The sequence below is a fragment of the Schistocerca gregaria genome, chromosome 2 (assembly GCF_023897955.1).
Source record: "Schistocerca gregaria isolate iqSchGreg1 chromosome 2, iqSchGreg1.2, whole genome shotgun sequence".
NCBI classification, from domain to species: domain Eukaryota; kingdom Metazoa; phylum Arthropoda; class Insecta; order Orthoptera; family Acrididae; genus Schistocerca; species Schistocerca gregaria.
The window spans coordinates 421,231,442-421,244,059 of record NC_064921.1 but is presented as its reverse complement, the minus strand read 5'-3'; positions in this window follow the sequence as shown (position 1 = coordinate 421,244,059).

The following is a 12,618-nucleotide window of genomic DNA, read 5'->3' as shown; positions in this document are numbered from 1 at the left end:
ACGTCCGGAGTGCTTTTTTGTTCGTTACTACACAGTGAAACACAGAATTTGCTTTATGTGCGCTAAACTCGAAAAACAATAGCAATGTTGGCACATAATGAGGACTCGAGACTCGCTATATTATGCAGAGGTTGAGCCCTCTATTTGCGCTTACTTGTCATGCTTATAAAGGGCGATACCATCGATTTTATGCTAGTACGTCAAATGGGCTGCAGATACTCCCTATGAATCCAGAGGCTGGTAAATGAATGTAACAGAGTTCTCGAGAAAACCTATATTCTGGGATTGAAAATACACCGTGGACAGTTTCTTTCTCGACCACAGACGGCGCGTCGCTCACGTCTCCATGGAAGAAGAGACATTTAAATAGGCACAACGGACCCACCAAAGGACGCTATCTTCGCTACGACTCACTGCATCCAAATGTAGCCGTCTGCGTGTCTTTTTAAGACGTCACCCACCGAGCTCTCCCCAGGTGTGAAAAGATTCGCTGTGAGCATAGGAGACCCTGCTAATATTGTAACAGCTAACAATTTATTGTATCTGGTCACAGCAATCAAGGGACTAGATAGATTGCTCAAAAGAAAAAGAGGGACAGTGTATCAACGTCCGATGTGTTAACTCTATATTGATATATTCGGTACCTTTGGTCTTATTGCATAGACTGAAATTTTCGCTTTCAGTGTCTGCAACAACTGAAGTCTACTGCTATCTGTCGACTGCGTTATGGATTACAGTATCAGGTGCCCCGCAGAAGGAAGTGAGTGTCCGTATCCAAGTGTTCTCTAATGAGGTACTCAGATGGAGTTGCCATTTATGGACGTTGTATTCGACCAAGCATAGGGCAATGGGACATCTGAATGCAATTCAAATGTCAAGTCCGGCCTGTTTTGTCAAAGAAGGATAAACGTTCCATCATGTTGCTGCGGATTCCAGTGCCTCTCCATGTGTTGTCTGTAGGTTGTGGGCATGCTGCAGGGAGACAGATCAGTACACATTACTAGTTGGACAAGATCGCTGACGCGCTGGTGAAGCACGCCGACGCATTAAAACTCTATGTGAAGACCGATACTAGCCATCTCTGTGTTGCGGCGTCATACGGCTACCGCCAGAGTACAATAAGACGATCTCAGAAGGGCGACTGGAATCGCTGTGTCCGATAAGACTGTAATGAACAGGTTACGAGAAAGGATCTTACGACGCAAATGTTCTGTTCGAGTACGCCCACTGACACGACAACATCTCGTAAGTCCGCCATTCCCGTATCAACGGGCAAATTCGTCGCTGCCGAAAATTGGTTCACAGACGAATCTAGATTTCCTCTGACGATAGGTGATGGTCGTGTTCGTATGTGGGCACGTTGCATTGAGCGGTATCTGTCAAGTGTTGTGCAGGGAGGCGACAGATTGAGCCAATGTTCTATTACGGTGTGGGGAGGCACCACTGTTGATAGTGATACGGATCTTGTCGTGGTCTGTATTTGCCTTACCGCCGGGCTTTACACCGAACAGATTCTGCTGGATCGTGTGGGGGCTGCCGCACGCGGCGGAGGCCATGAATTCCTTCTCATACACGATCACGCCATGTGGGTGGAGCCACCAGCAGTTATCTTGGAAAGCCGGGACACTGAAGTGAAGGAATGGCCTACGATAAGTCTAGGCGTAAAAGCCATCGAGCATGTGGGACATGCTTGAGAGACGTGTTAACGAACGTCCTGTTCCACCATAGAGTCTCCAAGAAGACCGACTGATGAATCGGAACGGATACCACAGGTAGACGTCCATACGCAGAATGCCATGTACGTGTCAGACGGTGATATTCTCTCACCGTAGGCGTACACAGCACCGAAGTTCTCACAGTACAACGAAGTACAAGAAGCAGGAAGAAGGGACGAATGATTGTTTCAGCTTTGTTTTCAACACTTGCTGGACATTTCAGTACTTGTTAGGTAAATGAAGGGGAATGTAATAATGTTTTGTCGAGCACTAAATCTGTGAAAGATAAGGCAATAATTTGATACTATATCCAATCCTCAGTTATTGATCAATGCTGTATGGCAGAGGCCCAAAGTCATATTTCCCTGATTATTTTCAGCAGTGTACAACACAATGGTCTAATGGAACAGTGACGTTGCTGAAGTTAACGCACGGGATAGAAAGATATGTATTATTTTATTGAAATTTGTTCATGTTTTATTCGATTACTAAATGAGTATGTCACAGTCTGGGCTGCCATCTCTTACCAAGCACGCACATAACAGCAAAGTGCTGTTAGCTACATCGCTAGTGTATCCTCTCAGCCAAGTAATAATGGACTATAAATAGAACTCAGTATTTATAGTTGGAAAAATAATTTATTTCAAAAATACCTTCGTACTTAGTTAAATATTAAGCTACTAATAGCACATCATTCATATAAACAACAACACTACACCACACGCGAATATTAAACGATTGCGGTGGCCGAGTGGTTCTAGGCACTTCAGTCCGGAACCGCGCAACTGCTACGTTCACAGGTTCGAATCCTGCCTCGGGCATGGATGTGTGTGATGTCCTTAGTCAGGTTTAAGTAGTTCTAAGTTATAGGGGACTGATGACCTCAGATGTTAAGTCCCATAACGCTCAGAGCCATTTGAACCATTTGAGTAAACGGCTGTGAAAACACACTTGACCTCTTACCAACAAATAATCCTGAGTTAATAACGAGCATCAAAACGGATACAGGAATTAGTGAACACAGGGTTGTCGTGTCGACACTGAATATTACAACCCCCAAATCCTCCAAAAATAAACGAAAAATACACCTATTCAAAAAAATTGATAAAAATTCACTTGACGCCTTCCTGAGAGACAATCTCTACTCCTTCCACGTAAACGATATAAGTGTAGACCAGATGTGGCTTGAATTCAAAGAAATAGTACCTGCAGCAATTAAGAGATTTATACGAAATAAATTAACAAACGACGGAGCTCACCCCCTTGGTACACAAAAGGGTCAAAACAATGTTGCAGAAACAACGAAACAAAGATGCCAAATTTACACAGACGCCAAATCCACGAGATTGGCGATCCTACACAGAAGATCGAAACTTAGTGCGGACTTCAATGCGAAATGCTTATAACTGATTCCACAACGAAACTTTGTCTCGAAACCTGGCAGAAAATCTAAAGATTTTGGATCGAATGTGAAGTATGTTAGCGGCAAGAAACAATCAAAGCCTTCTCTGCGCGATAACAATGGAGATACTATCGAAGACAGTGTGCCAAAGCAGAGTTAGTAAACACTGTCTTCTGAAATCCATTCACAAAAGAAGACCAAGTAAATATTCCAGAATGAGCAAAGTAGAAGTAAATACCCTCGGAGCAATGAAGCAACTAAAATCACTTAATAAAAGCAAGTCTTCTGGTCCAGACCGAGTACCAATTATCTTCCATTCAGAGTATGATGATGCACGAGCTCCATACTTGACAATCATATACAATCGTTCGCTCGACGGATGATCAGTACCCGAAGACTGCAAAGTTGAACAGGTCACAACAATATACAAGAGACGTTGTAGAAGTAATCCACTTAATTACAGGCCCATATCGTTAACGTCGACATGCAGCAGGGGTCTGGAACGTATATTGTGTTCAAACATTATGAATTACCTCGAAGAAAACGGTCTATTAGCACAAAGCCAACATGGGTTTAGAAAACATCGTTCTTGTGGAACACAACTATCTCTTTATTCGCATTGCTGTAATCTGTAACATCTGAGGATATAATTACATTAATCCACAGGGGGGTACACGCCTACTTTGTGTACCATGTGTGTGGCAAGCACAAGGAGCCCTAGCTAATATGGTATTTGCTTATACAACTTTACACATCGGTACCGTATTTCTCTAACACATTAATTATACAGCTATCTGATCATTTAACTGGGAGAGACAAACATTCATTTTACTACAACAGTGATAGATGTTTACGTAATTACACAGTTGGATAACTTCACACTTACGAAATTGTATTTTGTCTGTACTTTGTGAACTGTTAATATTTTTTCAGAACCATTGTGATACTATAGGAGCTTTGAATGACATATTTGGTATGAGATCATGATTTTTAAAGTACGTTTGAGGCAGATGACACTTGACATGAGCAGAGAATTTTTTTTTTTTTTTGTTTTGAAATTATTGCAGAAAGCTATGACGTTTTTGAGATGTGACTGAGCTGTTATGATGTTATTATTACGACGTCGATGTGAATTATGCTGCTGAGGTATGTTTAAGCTGATGCTATGTGAGTTATTTGGTTATGCTACGTATCTGTTATGATGAAATATTGAAGAAGTGTCGACGAATATGTATATGTGTAATAAGGTAAGGAATAATGAGTAGTGGTTAGGGACTCTGGTTTGTGAAAAAGGATGTTGGAAACCGAGAATCGTACTTTAAGAGTTATGAAATGTGTGTATATGCGTGAATGTATCACTATGCTGGCGAAAATTTTTTGGACACTATTATATTGAAAGGATTTTGTTTCTACAGATTTGTAACGCAAATTCTCAACCTGTGAAAATATTTTTATATGAGACTGTCACTGTAACGGAAACTGCTGTCGTAATTTTTTCAGTAAGAAAGGTAAGTGACCACCAGCACGTAATGCGTCGTGGGTACCCAGCTGTGCGACAGTCGCCTGGGAAAAAAGCCATTAGTGTGTGCCTTTCAGAGGCACAGGTAAAAAAAATAAAGGAAGGCATTATCATCACTATTGACATTCCTTTGTAGAAAGCATCGTAAATACGACACCCTCAAACTTGAAAACATGATTACACTGTAGAGTTATTAATTTATGACATTTACTGAAAAGAAATGATGAGAAACATTTTATATCTATTGTCTTTCTAGCTGAGAGATTGCTCCTTTTGTTTAATATCCAGTTTCTATCTGCACTGCAGCATTGGTTAAAATAAAATTTAATAGATGTACTAATATCACTATTTTCTGTCTACAGACCCAGTAAAGAATCATTTTATGATGTACTTTCTTGGGAAAGAGAGCACATATAGACATTTCCCTTCACAGGAATTGCAAAAATAATTTTTTTTACGTTTTGGTAACTTATCTGCTAGCGTATGTTCTCGTGATGCATCACTCCAGTGTTAAGATGTGACATAGGTATTAAACATTTTTATTGTAATATTTTTTCTGCTTGAGCTTTGTCATGTTTAGAAATAAATTATTACATTTATTGCTGCTCGCTATGCTTACTTGCATTTTTTGTCATTATTGTTTGTATTAATTGTTTTGTGCCGCTGCATTGCCTCGTCCTTTAGTTAAGCATCTGAGCTCAGTAGATTTAAGTTAGCTTAAGAGGGGGTAGCCTATATAAGAGAATGAGTTGCGATGAATTTGAAGAAATGCACTGAGATGTTATATGAGAAAAGTACAGAAAGCAGGTATAGATAGGACTTTTTGGAAATAATGAAGAACGAAGGGAGATCTCCGAGAAGTAAAGAAAGTTTTGTTTGCAAAACAGCAGTAAAACGAACCCTGCCCTTTCCTTGTGTTATCCCACTATGTGTTTGAGTACCCTTGTGTATTTATGTTCTTCCTGTCTTTATATGTTTATCTGATAAGACTTATGTTGCAGAATTTTTCTAATACTAAGCTATATTGACTATGATGAGGAATACTGTTACCCTCAAATATAATTTGCATTAATAACATGTTATTTACTTTGTAAAGATGTTTACACATTATTTATTCTGTTTTGTTCAAATGCTCATGTGTGAAGTTGATGTTTCAAAAGTTATTCTGATCTTTTATGTATGTACTTATGTCGTAATTTTTGTAACACTGATGTATTTGCTATTTCGATTCTTTTGTAAAGCCTGTACTACTACAAATGTTATCTGTATTGTTATGTTCTTTAATGATATATTTTGTACCTTTGTTATTGTATTCTTATGTTATAAAATTGTAATTGACACTAGTTCATCAAATTAAGTAACTTGTAAATTTCATTTCACTGCACACGTTTCTGTTGGTCATAGTATATGGACAATATGTGTGAAGTAGGGACTGATAGTGTTTGCATGTGTGTTAATAATTCAGTAAGGGACTGGATAACAGCATTGCTGGTTCTAAGGACATTTCAAAAACAATTTTTGTGAGTGCACAAGTGGTGGTTATGGACTTGCTATATTCTCCGCAAGACTCTTCAATGGTGACTGTGCGCCTGCACAGTCAAACAGATGGCTGCTGGCCATCTCTACAAGGACTACAGTGGGTCTACACCTTTGATGACCCACCAATACCATTATTTCTACAAGGACTGCAGTGGGTCTGCACCTCTGGTGGCCCACCAACAGTAATCTCTACCAGGACTACAGTGGGTCTGCTCTGTGATGACCTACCTACCAATATTCTTCAAAACTTCGACTGACTCTGCTGTGGGTTTGCTCTGTTGTGGCCCATTACCTGTCTGCGTGTCAAGAGTCAGCACTATCTTTCCGTTGGAAGGACAACACTACTTCTTCAAGACTGCATGGAAATCCACTACTTCCGTGTGCATTTTCTTTTACTACTCAGACTTTGAGAAAAACACTGCAGTTTTACTTTGATGAATGATCAGGACTGTCTTTATGGACTGTGAGAAAATTTTAGCTTTTGACCGACATTGTATCGATAAGTGTGTGCATTTCATTTCAATGTTATTGTAATTATGAAATTTTTTTCAAATCTGTATTGGCCACTGCCAAAAACAATTAGTAAAATTTTTTTGTGGGGAGCATGGGGGCTATGTAAGTAGGCTGTTTAGGTTTTTTATTGGTAACGCCAAGTAGCGCTCTGTGTGAAGATCACTGGCTGTGCTGTGTGCAGTCTGAGGCTGGTTTGCATTGTTGTCTGCCATTGTAGTGTTGGGCAGCGGCAGCTGGATGCTAACAGCGCGTGGCGTTGCGCAGTTGAAGGTGAGCCGCTAGCAGTGGTGGACGTGGTTAGAGAGATGGCGGAGTTTTGAAATTTGTAAGAATTGGTGTCACGAACTGATATATATATATATATATATATATATATATATATATATATATATATATATATATATATATATATATATATTATGACTATTAAGGTAAATACATTGATTGTTCTGTATTAAAATCTTTCATTTGCTAACTATGCCTATCAGTAGTTAGTGCCTTCAGTAGTTTGAATCTTTTATTTAGCTGGCAGTAGTGGCGCTCGCTGTATTGCAGTAGCTTGAGTAACGAAGATTTTTGTGAGGTAAGTGATTTGTGAAACGTATAGTTTAATGTTAGTCAGGGCCATTCTTTCGTAGGGATTTTTGGAAGTCAGATTGCGTTGTTCTAAAAATATTGTGTGTCAGCTTAAGCACAGTCTTGTATAAATTTTTCTAATGGGACGTTTCAAGGAGGTTGCCTACACTACGCTTCTTCGTCCTCTTTTTCAATACTGCTGAGCGGTGTGGTATCCTTACCAGATAGGACTGACGGAGTACAACGGAAAACTTCAAAGAAGGGCAGCGCATTCTGTATTATCGCTAAGTGTCACGGAAATGATAGAGGATTTGGGCTGGACATCATTAACAGAAAGGCGTTTACCGTTGCGACGGAATCTTCTCACGAAATTCCAATCACCAACTTTCTCTTCCGAATCTGAAAACATTTTGTTGACACTGACCTACATAGGAAGAAACGATCACCACGAATAAATAAGGGAAATCAGTGCTCGTTCGGAATGATATAGGTGTTCGTTCTTTCCTCGCGCTATGTGAAATTGGAACAATGGAAAATTGTGAAGGTGATTTGCAAAGTATCCATGTAGATGTAGATGTAGATGCACTGACTGCCACTGAAAAGGGCACCCTGAGGGTGAGGGGGCCGGAACGAAACATAACGCTTGAGAGTATGCATGTGATGTCATTTCGGTGATTGAAAAACGGAGTCAAACACACAAAGATCTTGGCACTATGAGCCGACTTGTCATAGCGACTTTGCACCCTGCCTGGCCTGAATACAGGCACTGATTCGGTGTCGTAGAGAAATTGTATCACCCGCCACCAATCCCCTCCCCCCCCCCCCCCCCCCCCCGAGACTGTTCCATGATACCCTGGATATTGTCACTGCGGCGGAAATGTTCTGGTTGCACACATGTTTTCTTAGGCAGAGTACCTTCCTGGCCACGGAAGTCATTCAACATCTCGCAGACGGTTCACAGACACAAATATCGCGTACGGACGAGCATTGTCCTGTTGAAAAATGGCACGACGATACTGTCGCGTAATAGGTCACAAGTGAAGTCACACAATGTCCATAATATATCGTTGTGCCGTCACAGCTCAGTCAGTCACTACCAGGTCTGACCAGAAGCCATACACAATAGCTCCCCACAGAAACGAGTAACGCAGCTGTGTTCCTTCAAAAATTGGAAGAGACCACTCCCCAGGTCGTCGCCATATTTGCCGACTATGGTTATCTCGGATAGTGGAGAACCGCCATTCATCGCTGAATACAATGCGACGCCATTGGCCTGTGCTGTTGACAGAATCTTATGCATGGGTCCGTGATTCCATATTCCACCTGCTGCTAGTCTCCGAATGTAGTGACACTGAATGTTGCAGCGAGTCTATTAGCCGTTCTATCTTGACATGCGCTACTCTGAAGGAGTGCTTAGTGCACCGTACAGCGCGTCTCCTTTGCGTTGATCAGATGTGGTCGACAGAAACCTTGACAACGAGTATGCATGCTGGTACGTCCTCATTCAGCGCACCAGATGGCAACTGTCACATCCAATCGCGCCACAAATCTGTCACATCCAATCGCGCCACAAATCTAGATTCTCGATTCCCTAGATGCTCGATTCGATCAGCCGGCCAAATGGAGACCCACAATCAGGCCCCTTTGAATCTCTGTCATATGTTGATAATGCTCTCTCATATGAGAACGCAAGATTTTCATGTCCTTCTCACGTTTTTGGTCAGACAGCGTATTCAGAAAAATAAGGAGGGACCACCTCTCCTCCAAGTAACAACTTTCTTACTAACTTATTACATTCAGATGGCATAAGTGTATATATCACTATTCTGTGTAGTGACTGTTCATTGTTAATGCAGTATACGGGGCGACTATAATTAAATTTCCGCTACTTCAGACGATGTAAGCGGAAAACTGTTTACGTCATGGATACCCAGCTTTAGAGGAATGATGTTCAGACTGTGCATTGTAGAATTTACGTCGTTAGAAGTGTTAGTGTAATGACTTGCTCTTAGGCTCGTTACTGGTGCGGCTACATAGGTTTGAATCGCAAGCACCGCCATGCGATAGACTTGTAGACAGTCAACATGGGCCTGAACAAGGGAGCAGGCTTTTTGTCATAAAACTCTCTTATCAAAACAGAAGCAAAAGTGGTGCTGCTCTTCGCGAGTACGGACACATTAAAAGAATATCTGGAGATCCTGTTTCCACACTGGTGTTGAAGAACATGATTCAATAGTTCGTATAAACTGGCGATTTGGGAACTGCTCTTCGGAGAGACCAACGGCCAGTTACGTCGCAAATCGTTGAAGAGGTTACTCTTGCCATGGCCCGAGCGCTATAAGGCGCTGCAGTCTTGGACTGTGCGGCTGGTCCCGGCGGAGGTTCGAGTCCTCCCTCGGGCATGGGTGTGTGTCTTTGTCCTTAGGATAATTTAGGTTAAGTAGTGTGTAAGCTTAGGAACTGATGACCTTAGTAGTTAAGTCCCAAAAGGTTTGACACACATTTGAACATTTTGTTGCCGTGTCTGAGAATACTTAACGGAATGTGCTATCTTCAGGCAGTGCACGAGCTGTATTACGACAACTGAGCATTCCATGGTCCACCGTTCGAAATGTGGTGTGAAGAACTGTGAAATGGTATCTCTGGTGAAGTTTCTGGTTGTCATGGGTGCAAATGGTCTTCACAATAAGCAATGTCTGTAACCTGGGAGGTAATCATGGTACTCGGTTAACAGATGTTAATTTCTCATATGGAAATTAAAATATATTTCCTTCAGTGGCTTATTCGCTCTTTTGCCCCTTCCGCATGCCCTTAAAAATGTTTTCACAAAGCTGCGCTGTCCTACGATCACTCGTTTTTCATGAGGGCCTTCTCAAGTAGCGAGAATTTAAATAGAACCTCTTTATACCACTTAAATGTTTGGGATGTTAATGTATACCTCGACGATTGGGCGGATAAGTAATATCGGAACTCGCCATTCGGGCACACTGTATTACCGATACGTAGAGACACTTTCAAAAGGTTGAGAACTAAATAAATTTTTGGAAATTGCAATCTGACGTTAATGCAATTTGTTTTATTACCTTCAATTCAGGTAGGCAGAGTGGCAATGAGACACTGTAGCAATGGAGACACTGTAAATTCAGAGAAAAAATGTAGTATTCGTGCAACGAACATAGAATTCTGACACACAGAAAAAAAGGAGAAAGGGGAGGATATTCCCCCCCCCCCCCCCCCCCCCCGAAGAAGTCTTTGGAGACTCGGAAGAAACTCGGATTTAGAAAGGCAGGTGGAGGTAATGGGCAATGATCTTTTCAAAGGAGGCATCCAGGAACTTTGATTGGGCTATGTAAGTAGGCTGTTTAGGTTTTTTTATTGGTAACGCCGCCACCACGTAGCGCTCTGTATGAAAATCACTGGCTGTGCCGTGTGCAGTCTGTGGCTGGTTTGCATTGTTGTCTGCCATTGTAGCGTTGGGCAGCGGCAGCTGGATGCTAACAGCGCGTGGCGTTGCGCAGTTGGAGGTGAGCCGCCAGCAGTGGTGGACGTGGGTAGAGAGATGGCGGAGTTTTGAAATTTGTAAGACTAGATGTCATGAACTATCATATATATTTTGACTATTAAGGTAAATATACTGTTTGTTCTCTATTAAAATCTTTCATTTGCTAACTATACCTATCAGTAGTTAGTGCCTTCCGTAGTTAGAATCTTTTATTTAGCTGGCAGTAGTGGCGCTCACTGTATTGCAGTAGCTTGAGTAACGAAAATTTTTGTGAGGTAAGTGATTTGTGAAACGTATATGTTAATGTTAGTCAGGGCCATTCTTTCGTAGGGATTTTTGGAAGTCAGATTGCGTTGCGCTAAAAATATTGTGTGTCAGTTTAAGCACAGTCACGTATAATTTTTCAAAGGGGACGTTTCAGCCGGTTTAGCGGAACCACAAGAATCTTTAATGTACAAGGCGAGAGTGCGTTTGAACTGCCGTTTTTCGGAATACTATTTCACTGTCGCACCACTAAGAAACATCACTCGGTGACACGAAAGAAATGATTCCTTTTATCAACCAGCTGTGCTCGAATGGTGGTTACAAGCTCATTTGACTCGTTGTATAGTGATGCAAACCTATTGAAAAATCGCAAATGATGTACACATTTATAAGGTGACTGACATATCACATAAACCCATTCAAGACGTGTGATGGAAGTCACAGTATGAATATTCTTTAGACACCACCACTTCCATATCATAAAACAGTAAACAACTATTCCTTCAGTGTTTTATCTGGGAATGGAATGGGATATAACCTGAAACTATATTACAGAGACGGCCCTAGCCTGTCCGTTTCTCGGTTTTGAGCAATGCTTTGGAACCTCTAAAGGTGGTGAACTTAACACAAAGGCACATTTGAAAGAACCTTAATTTGTTATGAGAGTTACAACACTAAGACTTTGCCGCATCAGGAAAATTTTCTCTCCTGCTGTGCCTGTGACTTCTCGAATGTCACTACTACTCCTAAAACGAAAGTGGCTTTAGGCGAATAGCCTGGAGAAGGATAGCCTACACTACAACGTAAACACATACGAAAAACTACAAAGTCTATCCTTCCAAATATGATGCGGCGCTTTGTTCACACATTAATAGAACACAACAGTGAGCGTCCGTATAGTCACATTTACATATAATTTGAAGAGTATTCGGTTCCTTGTGATACCATCAAGCACGCCAATAATGTGTACACTGTGACAAAACTTAGATACGATTAACACAACATATAACCGAAAACCGGTCATGTAGGGTTCCACTTACTGTGTCATCCCATTGCCTGTAACATACACAACATTATCGATGGTTCTCATGTTCGAACATGGGTCTAGAGCAACAACTGCCAGGAATTCGTCTTGCGATAAGTACTCTTGCACGCTACGCACGCAGAGCTGTGTCGCCTGCTTGCACACATGCCCCACTGTCACGCCACTCTGCCTGAGCTTCAGGAGGTGGAAGAGGGGAAAACCGCAAATGCGCCACATTTGGATGGCAATGCAATCGCACTGCATACCCTTGGTTTTAAATTTAATACTATCTTAGTACCCGTTCCTTCGCTCGCCTAGACTTTAAGGCATGCACAGATTTTTGTTTCACTTTTATTTGATCTCATTTTTCCATTTTCACAAACTGCGACATCTTCTAAGCTTTTCACGCTAATTAAGACAATACAAGCATGGCATGTTCCGAATGTAATTCTGACCAAAAGGCGATTATGGTAGCTGGAGTCCAAATGTTTTGTTAATCGTGCCTTTTGAGTTCTTATGGAGATATTTCCTTAAAATCTTTCATTCTCTAACAAATATTTCTTT